Source organism: Lycium barbarum, chromosome 2 (assembly GCF_019175385.1).
Source record: "Lycium barbarum isolate Lr01 chromosome 2, ASM1917538v2, whole genome shotgun sequence".
In the NCBI taxonomy this organism is placed as follows: Eukaryota; Viridiplantae; Streptophyta; class Magnoliopsida; order Solanales; family Solanaceae; genus Lycium; species Lycium barbarum.
The window spans coordinates 46726941-46746957 of NC_083338.1; the positions used below are offsets into that span (position 1 = coordinate 46726941).

Here is a 20017-nt window from a genome sequence, read left to right on the forward strand (position 1 = left end):
GGTCTCCGGATCTTTGCCCACGGAGGACCTTTATCAAATCATATCATATAATATCACATCACCCGGAACCATTTCCCATCAGGTATTTAAAACATTTTCTCTTATAGATACCATAAGTCTTTCATTAATCAGTTCCAAACCATTTCTATCATGTATGAATGCATAAATGCTAAATCAATGCATTAAATGCCAATGAATATGCTATGGAAGTCACAACACTATAAGCCCGATCAAGACTTATATAAAGCAACTCAACAGGAAGCATGATCTCATCATCAACAGTCAGATTAATACACAAGTACCCAGCATGGGTACGCCAACAATATCATGAAAAGGCTACACAAGCCAAATAGAGCACTATCCTCATATCGAACGTCAACAAGTAAGATTTTTTTCAATAACATGAAAAGGTATAACAATAGTCTCCAATATCTACTATCACCACGTGGCATTAAGCAAACAACAATAGCACAAATCAAGTCACAACACAACGGCGTGGCTAGCCCCAATCACACAACAGGGCCCAACCTATGACAATATCCAATCCAACTTCATACTCGAAGTTTTACATGATTTCTCTGACAATATCGTCTAAATATATACTTCGCTAAATGAAGTCTCACCATAGGGTAAACCGTAACTATCCCGGAAGGCCGAATAGCAATAACACCAACAATCACTCCTTAGACTTTCCTTTCTGCTGAGCCTCGAGATCAAGGAAGTCTAAGCATATCGAATCATGGAATTAGAATCAAGAAGAACATCAAAACCAATCCTACTACTCTCAAGACCCAAATCCCCAACCTATGGAATACAGTTTATGAACTAGAAGGGTGAAATTAGGAATCTAAAGGTCCCAACACGAAATTAAACCTCTAGGTGATCAATTCCCATCAATAGAAAGTTATAATAATCAACAATTTACTCTAATTCGGATTTTAGGCAAAACCCCCAAATTTAGATATAAACCCTAACTTCTAAATCCACAAATTAGCCTCTAATTAGAAAGAAGTTATGAAATAAGGGTTCTAATCATCAATTCAATGCTTAATGAAGCTAACCCAACCAAAATACATCCGAATGCATCGGGAATCAAACCAGATATACACACAAGTTCTAAAAGACCATCCGGACCTCTCGGAATCGACGGATTTCCGAAAATGATCTGTTTACCCAAAAGTCAACTTTGAGTCAACTCTTTTTTAAGCTCAAATTTCACAAAAAGTCGCCTAAATCAAATTTAAACACCTCGGGAAGTGTGTCAACGGGTCCCCTCAGATCAAATGTGAGCTAACCAAGCTCGGGAAAATATCAAAAGTGACAGAAAGACTATAACGACCAAGCGGGTCGTTACACCTTAGTATCTTGACCAACTTTTGTAAGACCTGTAAATTTTCAAATAGGCTAATAACTTAATTCTTGGTCCTAAAGAATTAAAATTGCCTTTATGGCTCAAAAGAAATATAATAAGCCCAACATCATTCTAATAACTTATGCCCTAAAGAAATTGGAATATGGCATGCTGTTGTGAAAAAGGGAGTAATCTATCCTTAATATATGATGGCAAAATCAAATAAATAAGGCATAGTTAATTAGCCAAATTTTGACATAAAAATTAACTTGATCAACCAAGTTGACAAATCATATTTAGCCAAATGGCTCATGCTGCCCATACTTCAACGACAACCACAAATTGTTTCAAAAGGAAAAAAAAAAAAACACTATGTTTTTGACATGTTTAAGTATATTTCTGTACAGATTAAAGTTTTACAAAATTTATGAATTTCGAGTTTTATTCTGAAAATAAAGAAATGGACTTTCTGATGTGGTTTTGCATGAGGCATAAGAAAGTGTTTTGGACTATTTAAGTCATAAAGTAGGACCAGTTGGAAATAGACGTGACTTAGATCATTTTACATGTAATTTTCGTGTTTTGATCTATGTCATTGGTTTTGCTAATATATGTGACCATTGATGTGTTTTGTTACGAATATATGTTTCGAAAACCGCTTTGATCCTATATTGGTATTATCGATGGACCAGATTGTTTTGAGATATTTCAGTCGAGATAGCAAAAGTTTGTGCACACTAAAGTTTCATTTATGTATATGATTGTTCAAAAATATATGTGGTCCAAGTGGGAGATTATTAGCATATTCATATTTAATGGACTCACATATTTAAGAACAATAGTTTATATATATATATATTCTCAATTAAAGGAGTCAGCCATATTGATCTAATAAAGTGTTAATTTATTTGGGTTATAGAAATATCAGTTAATAAAGTGTACTGGGTTTCTCATATATGAAGCCCATACGTTATTAACTGATATTTCTATAGCCCAAATAAATTAACACCTTATTAGATCAATATGACGGACTCCTTTAATTGAGAATAGACATTTATACCATTGTTCTTAAATATGTGAGTCCATTAAATATGAATATATATGAATATACTAACAATCTCCCACTTGGATCACATATATTTTTGAACAATCATATACATAAATGAAACTTTAGTGTGCACAAACGTTTTCTATCTCAACTGAAATTTCTCAAAACAACCTGGTCCATCGATAATACCAATATAGGATTAAAGCGGTTTTCGTAACATATATTCGTAACAAAACACATCAATGGTCACATATACTAGCAAAACTAATGACATAGATCAAAACACGAAAATTACATGTAAAATGATCTAAGTCATGTCTATTTCCAACTGGTCCTACTTTATGACTTAAATATCCCAAAACACTTTCTCATGCCTCATGCAAAACCACATCAGAAAGTCAATTTCTTTATTTTCAGAATAAAACTCGAAATTCATAAATTTCGTAAAACTTTAATCTGTACAGAAATATACTTAAACGTGTCAAAAACATAGATAAAACAACAAGATCCCACTAAAGTGTCTTATCATAGCGTCCAACGACATCCATATAAGTTATAGGCTCATAAAAAAAACTTTAGGTTGCAAACTTTCATGAGCGGATCCGCAATAATGGAGTTTGTACTATTATGCTCCAATGACACAAGAAGACTCTGAACTCTTCCTTCACACAATTATAAATTTAATGTGTATATGCTTTAGGTTCGACGAACTTCGAATATACATAGTACAACCACATATATATCCTAAAAGAGCTCGTCTCAAGATACCTAATACAACGTTATTATTTAGTCTTTAAACATAAATAATAATTTGTAAGTGGTACTCTTATACATAGTTCATAAATATGGACTATCAAAACGGCCTAGTAATATGTGTTTCTTTGGACCGACACATTACCAGCATGATATTACTAAATGTACTCACATATTCATGACTATCCATAATCTGTCCAAAATAGTATTCCTTTGGGATAATTATTTCGCATAGACAAAACATGCTTAATGTTTGAAATGAGCTAATATTATCTAATAGAGGTTACTTTGGCAACATATTAGATTACTCTATTCCATTTGAAACAAGAAGCATACATGGTATAATTTCATTCCAAGTACAAATAACTATTTATGTGCAATGGAAAATAGCAAAAAAAAAAAAGAAAAACGGCATCTGCAACTGGGAAAATGCAAATCGATACTCGCTTTATGCAAGACTGCTTTTAGAAAATTCGAAATGCGCAACAAAAATCTACATAAAATTCTGCAATATAATGCTGCCAAAAAATTAAAGTTACTTTTGCGCTAAGGACAAATGAACTTGACACTAGTAAATTCCAACATCACCTTTGCGCAGAAGCTTGCAAACCGCATGAAACTTACTAACTATAGAACTGAAACAAACATTAATCCTTCGAACTTTACCGTACCTTTGGGCGATTGGAAAAGTTATGTTCTAAATACTTAAATGTCTCATTCTACCCCCATCAATTTCCCATATCAACCGTATTTTTGGGTGACCGGCTAATTACCTAATGAATTGATTGCAATATTAATACCATACCTTTATAAGGTTGACACATCTTGACTATCAAAACTTTCATGACATGAATCCTTTACTACAATATTACTTTCTAAATGATAATTCTTCACAATCTAATATCTTATGATCTTAAGATGCGTTTGTAATTCCTAAAATCTTGGAATTAATGAAAAAATTCTAATATTGATACTTTAACTTTCAATGTCATATCCATATGAAATCTTCTGAACTTTATACTAATTTATGGTCTGATGGAGCCTTGGCTACTACTAAAACTTTATTAGATTTGGAAAGTTTCCATGAAACTAAATTGTCCTCCAATTTATTTTGGTTAACTCTTAAAATATTAATCTAAAAAAAAAGCTTCCAAATAGAGATTAATAACTTAAACCAAAATAATATTTAACCGAATTGCATAACACTAATAAATACTCAAACAGTCAAACTGAATATGCAAGAACCAAATATGCACAAATGAGGACTAAACTACATCTATTTTAGAACGTAGGAATCAAATTACATAGAATATACGCAACTCTTCAGAGACAACCTTTAGAAGAGGTGCCTCTTCAGTTAGAAAGACCCATCAATAATAATAACTAGAAGATTTAAAAGAATAGGTTTCAACACATATAATTCCATACTATATAAATAAATATTTCTATAGCCCAAATAAATTAACACTTTATTAGATCAATATGGCGGACTCCTTTAATTGAGAATAGACATCTATACTATTGTTCTTAAATATGTGAGTCCATTAAATATGAATATACTAACAATCTCCCACTTGGACCACATATATTTTTGAACAATCATATACATAAATGAAACTTTAGTGTGCATAAACATTTGCTATCTCAACTGAAATATCTCAAAACAATCTGGTCCGATAATACCAATATAGGATCAAAGCGGCTTTTGTAACATATATTCGTAACAAAACACATCAATGGTCACATATATTTGCAAAACCAATGACATAGATCAAAACATAGAAATTACATGTAAAATGATCTGAGTCATGTCCATTTCCAACTTGTCACGCCCCGAACCATGGCCTGGGCAAAACACGGCACTCGGTGCCTTACTGCATGTGAACGAGCGAACCACATGGCTTGTTAAGTCATCATGAGGCATAACATGAGCGGAATATAACGTGAATGCATAATGAGCCTTCGCAATCAGTCATAATACTTAATCAAAATACTTGTTTAAACATGAGTGCGAAAATAACATGAATGAGCCAAAATTGCTATATAACTCCGAAAGTTTGACATAACATAACTAACTTGTCTAGTCTATGAACCTCTAACATAAGTCTGAACATGGAAAACATACTCGCTGGGACAAGGCCCCCAGCATACCTTAGATGCATAGCTAATCATAAAATAAAGAGTTGACTAAACCCCATATAAGATGGGGCTAACCAATAAGCTGATACGAATGCTGTCCTACTGAGCAGGTGCGTGGTCCTGTAAATCAGTACATGCAGGCCACCGGGCAATAAAAGGGGACGTCAGCACAATGAATGTACTGGTATGTAAAGCAACTGAATGAAATAACACGGGACATGGAAATAACATAATAAAGACTGAACTGAAACATGATCATGAACATGAGTACATCTACATTTATAACATGAGTAAAGTATCGTGAGTAGGGAGAGCAGTAAATACAACCGATAACATGGTCCGGCACTTGCGCCCTACCAGCAGAACACTCATACCTTGCCAGGGACATGAGATTTAATAATATTATAAAAGGATCTAGTCATTATAAGAGATCGTCCTAAGCATGGGTGGAGCGATCCTCATTCTACGGTGGCTACGTAGTTTCAGGCTGTTTGAAGCCTTCTCGGTAATTAATGCAACTCCCAAAAACATGAACATGGAAAATAAGTGGCACTTGCTGCCCATGGCTTTTCATGAAATCATAACTTGCATGTACATGGATATCAGTCGTATTATTCTTGCATGAACTTAATAAACATATATAGCTTTTCTTGAAAATATCATAATAGTTCATAAACTTGCATGTAAAAACCCATGGAATGTAAAGTATGGGTTTGTATGGATTACGAACAGATTCTCAATAATCATAATCATGTATCAAGAACACAATGAACAATTTATAACAATTTTCATACATATTATAATCATGGGACATGGGCCTAGGGTTATCATGATCATAGTTAAAAACCCTAGTTTTCGTAAAGCTTCATTCTTTATGGAAGAAGAAGCGTAGGGAAGAAAATGATGTTCCCACTGGTAGATAGCAACCCTACATACCTGGTAATACTCCAAGACTTGAATTAAAGACTTGAACTTTGAAGAAGATTTCCAAAATCTTGAATCTTGAGATGGGTTTTCTTGAAATCCCTAGGTTAGGAATGATGATTTCTTGTTTAGATTACAAGGATATATATTAGAATTGACTTGGAATGATTAGAATAGGCTTACCTTGGTGTTCTTGATGATGGAATAAGGTAGGAGGTCGTCTAGGGCTTGAAGGAATGAAAAATAATGATTTAGACTGATATGGACGAATATATACTGTTCTGGAACAATAAGTTTTACGCCCAAAAAAATACTGGCCGTATTTTGAAAGACGGGCCATATTTTAGTCCGTATTTCGTTTGGACTGCTCTGCGACTCTTTAGTAAAATGGCCATAACTCTTTATACAGATGTCCGTTTGACCCTCATAATATACCGTTGGAAAGGTATTTCAAAGCTCTACAATTTTTATCAAGGAAGTTTTTCCAAATTCCAAACACAATTGTTAAATATGGGCCGTATTTCAAAATACGATCCGTATTTAACAATGTAATCCCCCATGCCAAGTTCCAGAATGCTCAGCGAATTTTGATGCCAACTTACGATTTGAAATACGGGCCGTATAATGAAATACGGTCCGTGTTCTGGGGCGTAAACCCTTATCTGACAACTGAAGAGAAAATTCCAATTCCCACATTCTTTATCTAGTTTTCTAAGTCTAGACTGAGGGTCAAAGCTTAGGTTAAATGTACGGGGTGTTACAATATCTCCCCCTTGGGATCATTCGTCCTTGAATGATGGGTCATGGTTAAGAATATGGTTGGGTTTGGCTTGAATACATGAAGTGAAGGAAACATGACATGAAACATGGGACATGAAATGACGTGATTACATGAAAACAAGAATACTGAAGCATGAGACATGAGACATGAGCGCTCGATACATGACATGAGCGTGAAACATGAGACATGACATGACATGGACTATGGGAATTTACCTTGAGCGTTCTCTGTTTGCTCTTCAAATAAAAAAGGGTACTTGGATTTCATATGTTCCTCGGCTTCCCATGTAGCTTCCTCAACTTTCTGACTTCTCTATAACACTTTCACTGAGGCCACTTTCTTAGATCACAACTTGTGAACTTGACGATCAAGAATGGCTACGGGGATCTCCTCATAGGTCAAACCATCCTTAACTGTTATCGTATCAGCAGGAACAACCAACGACGGTTCTCCTACACACTTCCTCAATATGGACACATGAAACACTGGATGTACAACGGCCAACTCTTGGGCAACTCAAGTTCATAAGCTACTAGACCGACCTTTTGTGAAATTCTGTAAGGTCCAGTATATCTGGGACTAAGGTTCCCTTTCTTGCCAAATCTCATAACACCCTTCATGGGTGAGACTTTAAGGAACACCCCATTATTATCTTGAAATTCCAAGTCCCTTTGCCTCACATTTGTGTAAGACTTCTGGCGACTCTGAACCATTTTCAAACGCTCTTGAATCAACTTGACCTTCTCCATCGCCTGATAGACCACATCTGGCCCTAACAATTCTGCTTCACCAACTTCAAACCAACCAATCGGTGACCTACACCTTCGCCTATACAAAGCTTCAAAAGGTGCCATCCCAATGATAGCATGATAATTGTTATTATAGGAAAACTCAATAAGGGGTAAGTGATCATCCCAATTACCTTTGAAATCTAAGACACGTGCTCTCAACATGCCCTCCAGAGTTTGAATAGTACACTCTGCCTGGCTATCTGTCTGTGGATGAAAAGTTGTTCTGAGGTTCACCTTGGTACCCAATCCTTTCTGAAAGGATTTCCAGAAGTTCGCTGTGAACTGAGCACCACGATCTGAAATAATAGACACTGGGGTCCCTTGCAATCTGACAATTTCAGTAACATATAATTTGGCGTATCCTCTGCAGAATCTGTGATCTTGACTGGCAAAAGGTGCGCTGACTTAGTAAGCCGGTCAACAATCACCCAAATAGAGTCATGTCTCCTAGATGAACAAGGTAGACCTGATACAAAGTCCATATTGATCATTTCCCATTTCCAGACAGGAATATCAATATTCTGAGCCAAGCCACCAGGCCTCTGGTGTTCGTCTTTCACTTGCTGACAATTCGGACACCTAGCCACAAAATCTGCTACATTCTTCTTCATATCATTCCACCAATAAATCTCCTTAAGATCATGGTACATCTTAGTGGAACTTGGGTGAAAGAAATACCTGGAGTTGTGAGCTTCTGACATGATTTGCTCTTCGAGCCCATTTACATCTGGAACACATAATCTGCCTTGGTAGCTCAAGGTACCATCATCACTCCCTTGTTCAAAAGTTGTCGTCTTATGCTTGTGAATCCCCTCTTTCAGCTGTAACAAGTAGGGATCACTAAACTGTTTCTCCTTGACTTCAACGACTAAAGAGGAAAGAGCTCTACTCTGAACAACCACGCCGCCATCCTCGGAGTCCAAAAGTTGAACTCCAAGACTAGCCAAATGGTGAACTTCCTTGGTCATAACTCTCTTATCTGCATCAACGTGGGCTAAACTCCCCATGGAATGCCGACTAAGGGCATCGACTACAATATTCGCTTTCCTCGGATGATAGAGAATATCCACATCATAATCCTTAAGCAATTCGAGCCATCTCCTCTGCCTAAGATTCAGCTCCCTTTGCTTAAAGATATACTGCAGGCTTTTATGATCAATGAAAATATCAACACGCACTCCATAAAAATAATGACGCCATATCTTAAGTGCAAAAACTACAGCTGCCAACTCTAGGTCATGAGTCGGATAATTCTTTTCATGAACCTTGAGTTGATGAGATGCATAAGCTACAACCTTACCATGTTGCATTAAGACACATCCGAGACCAACTCTCGAAGCATCACAATACACCACGAACCCTTCAGTTCCTTCTGGTAGCGTCAACACTGGAGCAGAAGTTAGTCTCTTCTTCAGCTCTTCAAAGCTTCGCTCACAAGCATCTGACCATTGAAACTTAACCTTTTTCTGAGTCAACTTAGTCAACGGAGCAGAAATAAAAGAATATCCCTCTACGAAACATATATAATAGCCTGCCAGACCCAAGAAACTTCTTATATCAGAAACTGAGATAGGTATGGGCCAACTCCTTACGGCATAAATCTTCTTATAATCAACTTTAACACCTTCACCTGAGATCACATAGCCTAAGAATGCCACTGACTTAAGACAAAACTCACACTTTGAGAATTTTGCAAAAAGTTCGCGATCTTTAAGAGTCTTCAACACTATTTTGAGATGTTCTACATGATCAGCCTCATTACGGGAATACACCAAATATCATCAATGAAGATAATGACGAATAAATCGAGATAAGGCTTGAAGACCCTGTTCATAAGATCCATGAAAACAGTTGGCGCATTTGTCAACCCAAATGACATAACAAGAAATTCAAAATGGAATAACGGGTTCTGAAAGCAGTCTTCGGAATATCAACTTCCTTAACCTTTAACTGATGATAGCCTGATCTGAGGTCAATCATGGAATAATATTGGGCGCCATGAAGTTGGTCGAATAAGTCATCTATTTTAGGAAGAGGGTACCTGTTCTTAGTGGTGACTTTGTTCAACTGGCGGTAGTTAATACATATGCGTAAGGAACCATCCTTCTTTTGGACAAATAAGACTGGCGCACCCCAAGGCGAAACACTGGGCCTAATGAACTGCTTGTCAAGAAGGTCTTTCAACTGGGCTTTTAACTCTTTTAACTCAGCTGGAGCCATTCTGTATGGCGGAATAGATATCGGCTGAGTATCGGGAAATAGATCAATCCCAAATTCAATCTCCCTATTAGGAGGGACTCCTGGAAGATCTTGGGGAAAGACCTCTGGAAATTCATTTACAATTGGGACGGACTGGAGAGTTGGAGTCTGGGCATCTGAATCCTTGACCCGAACTAGGTGGTCGATATAACCTTTGGAAATCATTTTTTGGCTTTTAGGTAAGAAATAAATCTACCTCTGGGTACTACTGAATTACCTTCTCATTCTATGACTGGCTCATTAGGAAACTCGAATCTTACAACTTTGGTTCTACAACATACCGTGGCATAACATGAAGCTAACCAATCCATACCCATGATCACATTAAAGTCTACCATTTCTAATTCCGCTAAGTCAGCTATGGTTCTACAGTGATAGACTAAAACTGGACAACCCCTATAAATATGCCTAGCTATGACTAACTCACCCACTGGGGTGGACACCTCAAAGGGTTCATGCAATTTTTCTGGTTCATACCCAATTGTTTTAGCAATAAATGGGGTTACATAAGATAAGGTGGATCCTGGGTCAATAAGGGCATATACGTCAAAATTTAAAACTGTTAGTGTACCTGTGACAACATCTGCACTAGCTTTTGTATCTTGGTGACCTGTCAACGCATACAAACGGTTTCGTCCTCCGCCTGCGTTTCCAGACTTAGCTACATTGTGCCCTTGTTGGGCCTGATTATTACGAGGGACTGCTGAATTTGTGGACTGCGCCACGTAACCTCCGGTACCCTATCTAGCTGATAGACAAGCTCTCTGAATGTGGCCCTTCTGGCTGCAACCATAGCATGCATCTGTACCCATACGACACTCACCTAAGTGTCTCTTGCTACACTTACTGCAAGCTGGAATAGTATAGGCTGACTGACCCACACTAGCCTGAGAGTAAGAGCTCGATGGGCTGATGTTCTGCTTCTAGTCATTTCAGAACTTAGGGACTGGGGCACTTGCTGTGGATGGAGCAGGTCTTGCTGACATGTTTTTAAAGAACTGCCTACCTCCTCCCTGACTAAAGTTACCTGAAGATTTATCCCTCTTGTTGAATTCTTTATCCTTTTGTTTCTGCAAAGATTCCTCTTCCTTCAGTTCAACTTCATTACCTTGCACAAATGCCAAGATTTTAGAGATAGTCATCTTATCATTCTGAGCAGAAGTCTTGGCATCTCTATACAATTCGGGTTTCAACCCCAGTACAAATCGCCTAACCCTTGCCCTCATGTCGGGAACCATATAAGGAGCATACCTGGACAAATAAATAAATTTGAGATAGTACTCTTAAACGGTCAAGCTACCCTGCCTCAACCTCTCAAATTCCATAGCCTTTGCTTCTCGAACCTCGATAGGCATGAAGTGGTCAAGGAAAGCGTCAACGAACTCGTCCCGAGTAAAGAAGGTGCATCCTCCCCTCGAGATTGTTCCCATGTCTCATACCAAATATGAGTAACATCCTGCAGTTGAAAAACACCAACCTCTGCTGCCTCTGTCTAGGTGACATGCACAATACGAAACACATTCTGCGGCCCATCAATATAGTTTTGCGGATCCTCCTCAGCCTTAGTCCATGTGAAAGTCGGAGGTTTCATCCGCAAGAATTCCTGAGTTCTTGAACTATTCGACCCACCACTAGCACCTGAGCTGGGGGCTGATTCTTGTTGTTGCGCCTCGTTGGCAACGATCTGAGTAAGCAGCTAGATAGCTTCTCTAACATCCATGTCCGAAGTGTTAGGAGGTGTAGCTGTAGGAGCAGTTGGGACTGCTGGTTCAGGAGCAGTTGTCTGGGTCGAAATGTCTTCTTCTTGAGATGCGTCAGTAGTAGCCCTCTGGCTAGTAGTTATAGTCTTCCTGATGTATTTCCCTTTTGCAGGCATTTTCTGAAATACGTAATTCGCATGAGTTAGAAGGATTCCTGAAGTACTACTCTAACTGCATGATCTAGAGTATGAATGAAGTGAGACAATCCTGAATGTCTTAGTGGTTAACTGTTTATATGTATGGGGCCCTCACACATATAAAGGTGACCCTACTGGACACGGTTTCATAGACTCCCTAAGACACTTAAACCTAGGGCTCTGATACCAAGTTTTGTCATGCCCGAACCATGGCCTGGGTGAAACACGGCATTCGGTGCCTTACTGCATGTGACCGAGCGAACCACATGGCTTGTTGAATCACCATGAGGCATAACAAGAGTGGAATATAATGTGAATGCATAATGAGCCTTTATAAAACGCAATCAGTCATAATACTTAATCAAAATACTTGTTTAAACATGAGTGCGGAAATAACATGAATGAGCCAAAATGGCTATACGACTCCAAAAGTCTGACATAACATAACTGACTTGTCTAATCTATGAAACCTCTAACATAAGTCTGAACATGGAAAACATAATCGCTGGGACAGGGCCCCCAGCATACCTTAGATACATAGCTAATTAAAAAATAAAGAGTTGACTAAATCCCGGATGAGATGGGGCTTACCTATAAGCTGATACGAATGTTGTCCTACTGAGCAGATGCATCGTCCTGTAAATTAGTACCTGCATTGTGAAATGCAGGCCCCCAGGCAATAAAAGGGGACGTCAGCACATTGAATGTACTGGTATGTAAAGCAACTGAATGAAATAACACGGGACATGGAAATAACATAATAAAGACTGAACTGAAACATGATCATGAACATGAGTACATCTACATTTATAACATGAGTAAAGTATCGTGAGTAGGGAGAGTAGTAAATATAACCGACAACATGGTCTGGTACTTGCATCCTACCAGCAAAACACTCATACCTTGCCAGGGACATGAGATTTAATAATATTATGAAAGGATCCAGTCAATATGAGAGATCGTCCTAAGCATGGGTGGAGCGATCCTCATTTTACGATGGCTATATAGTTTCAGGCTGTTTGAAGCCTTCTCGGTAATTAATGCAACTCCTAAAAACATGAACATGAAAAATAAGTGGCACTTGCTGCCCATGACTTTTCATGAAATCATAACTTGCATGTACATGGATATCATTCGTATTATTCTTGCATGAACTTAATAAACATATATAGCTTTTCTTGAAAATATCATAATAGTTCATAAACTTGCATGTAAAAACCCATGGAACGTAAAGTTTGGGTTTGCATGGATCACAGACAGATTCTCAATAATCATAATGATGAATCAAGAACACAATGAAGAATTTATAACAATTTTCATACATATTATAATCATGAGATATGGGCCTAGGGTTATCATGATCATGGTTAAAAATCCTAGTTTTCGTAAAGTTTCATACTTTATGGAAGAAGAAGCGTAGGGAAGAACAATGATGTTCACGTAGATAGCAACCATACATACCTGATAATGGTCCAAGACTTGAATTAAAGACTTGAACTTTGAAGAAGATTTCCAAAATCTTGAATCTTGAACCTTGAGATGGGTTTTCTTGAAAACCCTAGGTTAGGAATGATGATTTCTTGTTTAGATTACAAGGATATATATTAGAATTAACTTGGAATGATTAGAATAGGTTTACCTTGGTGTTCTTGATGATGGGAGAGGGTGGGAGGTCATTCTAGGGCTTGAAGGAATGGAAAATAATGATTTGAACTGATATGGACGAATATATACTGTTCTGGAACATTAAATTTTACAGCCAACAAAATACTAGCCGTATTTTGAAAGACGGGCCGTATTTCAGTCCGTATTTTGCTTGGACTGCTTTGCGACTTTTCGGTAAAATGGTCATAACTCTTTGCACAGATGTCTGTTTGACCCGCATAATATACCGTTGGAAAGGTATTTCAAAGCTCTACAACTTTCATTGAGGAATTTTTCCCAAATTCCAATCACAATTGTTAAATACGGGTCGTATTTCAAAATACAGTCCGTATTTAACAATGTAATCCCCCAAGCCAAATTCCAGAATGCTCAGCGAATTTTGATGCCAACTTATGATTTGAAATACGGGCCGTATACTGAAATACGGTCCGTGTTCTGGGGCGTAAACTCCCGTCTGACAACTGAAGAGAAAATTTTAATTCCCACATTCTTTATCTGATTTTCTAAGTCGAGAATCATGGTAAAGACTTAGGTTAAAGGTACGGGGTGTTACATAACTGGTCCTACTTTATGACTTAAATAATCCAAAAGACTTTCTTATACCTCATGCAAAACCACTACAGAAAGTCAATTTCTTTAAATCAAATTACAAAAGTTGTAATTTATTTGAAATTGGACAAACAATACAGTTCTTTAAGAATGATATAATTTTCTTAATGTCCTGAACAAAACTTCTGAAATATTCGATTTTTTTAAAATATTGCCCAAAACCAAATTTAAAAAAAAAACTCCAAAAGACTATTGGTAGTGTCAGAAGGAAACGACAAGAACTTAAGATTCCCACTTTGAAGCGGTTGATAATTCAAGCAATTTGTCTTTGTTTGAGAACCATTCAAAAAAATTGAAAATTGGCAAAAATATGCCTAGGATAATAATTTTTTTTAAAAAAAAAAAAAAACTTTTTGCACAACAACGAGGCAAACAGCAAAAAAAATTCGCAAAAAACTGCAGAAAAATTCTGCACAGAACTGCAGAAAAAAACTGCTTGTTCCATTGCAAATCATGGAAAAAGAAAGGAAATACAGAGACTGTTATCTCTAATGGTGCCAAAATAATTATTGATTAATTAGTCACTTTCTTAACCCAAACTTATAAAAGGAACAATGAAAATTTAATTTTAATCCATCAAAAGTTCTTTAGCAGTAAACAACCCCAAAAGTAATTTACGTTTGGTGAATATTTGCAGAAAAGAACATGTTCTTTCAAGACAAAAAAGTCAAAACCAGAAACGGTGGAACCGAAATCCTAATCCTATTTCAGAATAAGGGAAAACTAAAATATGCCCCAAAACATTGAATAATCGTGTCTAACGATTCAACAAGACTGTACTCTTGATACCACTAGATAAAATACATAGTCCAGGAATCACAAGTAAATCGATAAACAACGAATACGACAATGGTAGGACCACTAACCTTGAACCATCGAAGATGACTTTGTTGTAATCAAGTAAGTTGATGATCTTCTGTGCCTTAACCACGCTCTTGTTTATATTCTTCTCTTAGATGGATAGAGAGAAAAGTTACGTTGAAAGGCACAGGGACCACAACACCATAAATAAGGAAAGGCAACTCTTCCGAGATTGACTTTTCACAATAGGTACCTTTTTAGATATACGCCATCAATATATTTGAAAAGTGCACTGGGTTTCTCATAGATGAAGCCCATATATTATTAACTGATATTTCTATAGCCCAAATAAATTAACGCTTTATTAGATCAATATGGCGGACTCCTTTAATTGAGAGTAGACATATATACTATTGTTCTTAAATATGTGAGTCCATTAAATATGAATATACAAACCATATCTGCTTGTGGATTTTAGAGAACACTAAAAAAGAAGATCAATGGAAGTGTCATATCATTTGCTTTTCTTCAATAGGGTACGGGATACAATCACCTCTTCCGATCACAACATCAAGTGATGGGGATATTCTCTTCAATGTGAAATTAAAGTCAGGCATTTTATGTTTGTGTCATGATGTAACGAGAAAGAGTTGGAGAGCAGTAGAAATCAAGGCTTTGGAGAGCAGTAGAAATCAAGGCTCTTCCTACGGAGAGCAACATCGAAGGCAGTTATAGTTGTGTCGAAAGTGTTGTTTCCTTTGGATAATTTTGCAATATTCTGTTTCCAAGTAATAACCGGAAGGCAATTTGAGTACTTGTTTGTTCTTTTTCTGGATTGGATGACAATTTGAGTACTGTTTCCTAGCATTAATGTAGAAAGACTAGTTATGCTGGAAGTCTCTTTCCATTTGAGATTTTAGCATTTAGTGTTAGATCAGTATCTCAATAAAATTTGTATACGGTAAAAATCGGATGTATGCTAGACAAGTGAGACCGGAGATCGAGGGAAGAGAGAAACAAGCACGGGCATAAAGACTTTCTTTCGGACCGGAGAAGTGCTTGATTCGAAGAAAGCGAAGAAGATCGTTGGTCCGGTTGGTCGTGGCCGTTGGCCTGGTTGTTCGTGGCCGTTGGTCCAATTGGTCGTGGCCGTTGGCCCGGTTGTTCGTGGCCGTTGGTCCAGTTGGTCATGGCCGTTGGCCCGGTTGTTCGTGGCCGTTGGTCCGGGTGATCCGTTACACAATTGCCACGCGTCAAGACCGTTCTGCCACATTGTACTGCCTGTCGTACGGGTGTCATATTGTACGACCCAACCTTATCCTTTTAGGGTTTTTCTTTATTCAAAAGGGCTTTATGTTGTATGAAGCCCATAAGGAAAAACTATAAATAGGGGTCATTACCCTACTTTCAAGGATTGGCTTCTTGAGTTCTAGAACATTGTAATAGCAAAATATATAAAATCTCCCTATCTCATTCTCTAATTTTGGTCCAGATTCAGTGTATCATTCTTTAGCTTTATTCAATTAAACAATATTCATATATTATTAAATACATATATTTGGTGCAAACCATCGATTATTATTCACTTCTTCATAGCATATCCATATATATCTCTTTTCAACCAAATAGAATCAAGCTCAACCACATAGCCTATACCTCACTCATAAATTTAATTGATTACCTAAATTCGAGGTAAACAGTTTGGCGCCCACCGTGGGGCTAGGATAATAGTGGTCTTTGATCTTGATTTCTATCTTACCCGTCAGAATCGAAAATATCTTTTGTTCGTCTCTGTGAAAACGGACCAAATGGCTAACAGTTGACAATCTGGTCACGTCAACAACAATGCGATTGTGGCCGAAAATGAAGACAGTAGGCCACGAGGATTACCAGCGAATCCCACTGACCCGAACCCCGTTAATTCGAGGGAGGGCCTCAACCGGCAAAACACCGTGAATCAGGAGAATGCTGCCCTGCCGGCCACCGATCCTTTAAATACTCACAATTCAATTACTTTGTCCCGAACACAAGGCCGGAAAGTACCGGATACCCCGGATGATAATATTGACTCACGTTTAATTTTTGAAATGTTGCAGGAACAGAGAGTAGCGATTGCCGAACAAGGAATCGCAATAGCCCAGTTGCAAAACAAAAGTGATAAAACGACCCCGGAGAAGGCGATAGGTGTTGCTGAACCCAGAAGGGATGAGACGCGGATGGTTGAGAGCAATGGGTCCGGAGCTGGCTCATCCATTGAGGTTCTGAGAATGCTCGAAACATTGGCGAAGCGGGTAGACTCGACCGAAAAGAGGATGGAAACATATAACTCTCGGGTGGACCAAATACCGGGGGCTCCGCCTATTCTGAAAGGACCGGATTCGAAGAGGTACATTCAGAGGTCTTTTCCTCCGAGTACGGCTCCGAAATTGATCCCGAAGAGGTTCAAGATGCCGGATATCCAGAAATATGACGGCACAACGGACCCTCAGGAACACGTGACTTCATACACCTGCGCTATAAAAGGAAATGATGTGGAAGAGGATGAAATTGAGTCCATGTTGCTGAAAAGGTTCAGGGAAACTCGCTGAGGCGTTCATAAAAGCTCACGCCGGTGCCAAAAAGGTACAGGCTCGTAAGGCGGATATTTTTCGTATAGCCCAAAGGGATGACGAGTTATTGCGTGAATTTAACAACTGATTCCAAAGGGAACGAATAGAGCTCCCTCCGGTTCCGGAGGAATGGGCTGCACAAGCTTTCACCAAGGGGCTCAATCCTCGGAGCTCGACGGCCTCATTCAAATTAAAGGAAAACTTGCTGGAATACGAGGTTGTGACCTGGGCGGATGTCCATAACCGATACGAGTCAAAGATTCGGGTAGAGGATGACCAACTCGAGCTTCCCCCAGGGCCCGTAAATATGAACAAAAGCTCGGACAGATCGCGAAAGAATTACGAACCGGAGTCCAGACCATCGAGGGAAAGGTATCGGCCATACTCTCATTCGGAAAAGCCAAGCTTCAGGTCAGAAAAATAAAGGGTTGGCCCGAGCCATTTCTCCGGGCGGGGTGATAAACAGGCCGAGCGCCCGTCGAATAGTCGAGGTCTCTCATTCAGGAGCGATGCCGGAAGCTCGGCCAGCAACAAAGACTTGCCGAGGATATCGGAGTACAACTTCAACGTCAACACTTCGGACCTCGTCTCGGCTATTGGCCGTATCGCAGATGTAAGATGGCCGCGACCACTAAGGTCTGACCCGGGCAAACGGGACCCGAGCGTGATGTGTGAATATCATGGAACCCATGGACACAGAACTGAGGATTGTCACCAGCTAAGAGAGGAGGTGGCTCGGTTACTGAAGAACAACCATCTCCGAGAATTGCTAAGTGAACGAGCCAAAGGTCACTACAAGGAAAGGAAGACTCATAAACGGGCCGAACCAGTAGAACCTCAGCATATAATCAACATGATAATCGGGGGTACCGATACCTCACGAGGGCCGGTGATGAAACGGACCAAGGTTTCTATTGTGCGTGAGAAGCGCAACCGGGATTATTTACCTGAGGGTTCCATCTCTTTCAGCAACGAGGATTCTGAAGGCATCATTCAACTGCACAATGATGCATTGGTAATCTCTATACTTATTTTTAAAACTCAGGTTAAACGTATTTTGATTGACCCAGGTAGCTCGGCCAACATCATCCGGTGGAGAGTGGTCGAACAGCTAAGGCTACTGGATCAGATCGTACCGGTAGCCCGGGTGCTCAGTGGGTTCAACATGGCGAGCGAAACCACGAAGGGGGAGATCTCTTTGCCGGTTAACATCGATGGCACTATCCAGCAAACGGTGTTCTATGCAATCGAAGGAGATATGAAGTATAATGCATTGCTGGGTAGACCTTGGATACATAGCATGAGGGTCGTGCCGTCGACATTACATCAGCTGCTGAAATTCCCGACCCCGGAGGGGATAAAAAACATCCGAGGTAAACATCCCACTGTAAGGGAGATGTTCGCGGTCGAGGAAGCGACACCTCAGCCCAAAAAATCGGATCAAAAGGAAGAAGATTCAACCGGGGGAAAGGACACCAAATAGCAACTAAAGCACACGAGGTTGGATTCAGGATATGAAGAGGATGATTTCGGTGTACCCAGATTATTCGTTATGCCGGATGATTCGGATGCGACCAAGTCAATAGTAAAGGAGTTGGAGCAAATCACCTTTTCCGAATGTCTAGCGGGCAGAAAGGTATACCTAGGAACGGGGTTAACCTCGGAGCTCAAGAACAAGTTAATTAAATTTCTTCGAGCTAATGCCGATTGTTTCGCATGGTCCCATATAGATATGACAGCTGTGCCACCGGAAGTAACAACTCACAAGCTCAGCTTAGACGGGAGGTTTCCCCCGGTGAAGCAGAAGAGAAGGCCCATGGCAGAGGCAAACCACGCCTTCATGAAGGATGAGGTAACGAAGCTGTTAAAAGTAGGCTCTATCCGAGAGGGAAAATACCCGGATTGGCTAGCTAACGTAGTAGTGGTACCGAAAAAAGGTAATAAATTTTGAATGTGCGTTGATTATAAGGATCTAAACAAATCATGCCCGAAGGATTCATTTCCATTACCTCACATCGATAGAATCATCGATGCGACGGCCGGGCATGAGATGTTAAGTTTTCTCGATGCATACTCCGGGTATAACCAAATCCGGATGCACCCGGAGGATCAACAGAAAACATCTTTTATTACCCGGTATGGGACTTACTGTTACAACGTCATGCCTTTTGGATTAAAAAATGTCGGTGCAACTTACCAACGCCTAGTTAATGGAATGTTCGAAGAAAAAATAGGGAAAACAATAGAAGTTTATATTGACGACATGGTGGTCAAGTCCTTGGAAACAGAGGACCATTTAAATCATTTACAGGAAACCTTCGATGTACTCCGCAAGTAAAACATGAAGCTTAATCAGGAAAAATGCGCCTTTGGTGTCCGGTCCGGTAAAT

The 20017-nt window shown here is 39.0% G+C and overlaps 1 long non-coding RNA gene across 1 annotated transcript; it reads right to left on the bottom strand.

Moving 5' to 3' along the window:
• Positions 1-5169: 5169 nt before the first annotated feature.
• LOC132620159 (uncharacterized) lies at positions 5170-15963 on the bottom strand. The gene is made up of 3 exons (XR_009574738.1): positions 15084-15963; positions 12535-12593; positions 5170-5411 (listed from the first exon to the last, which is right to left on the bottom strand). It is a non-coding gene; the product is annotated as an uncharacterized LOC132620159 (long non-coding RNA).
• Positions 15964-20017: the final 4054 nt, after the last annotated feature.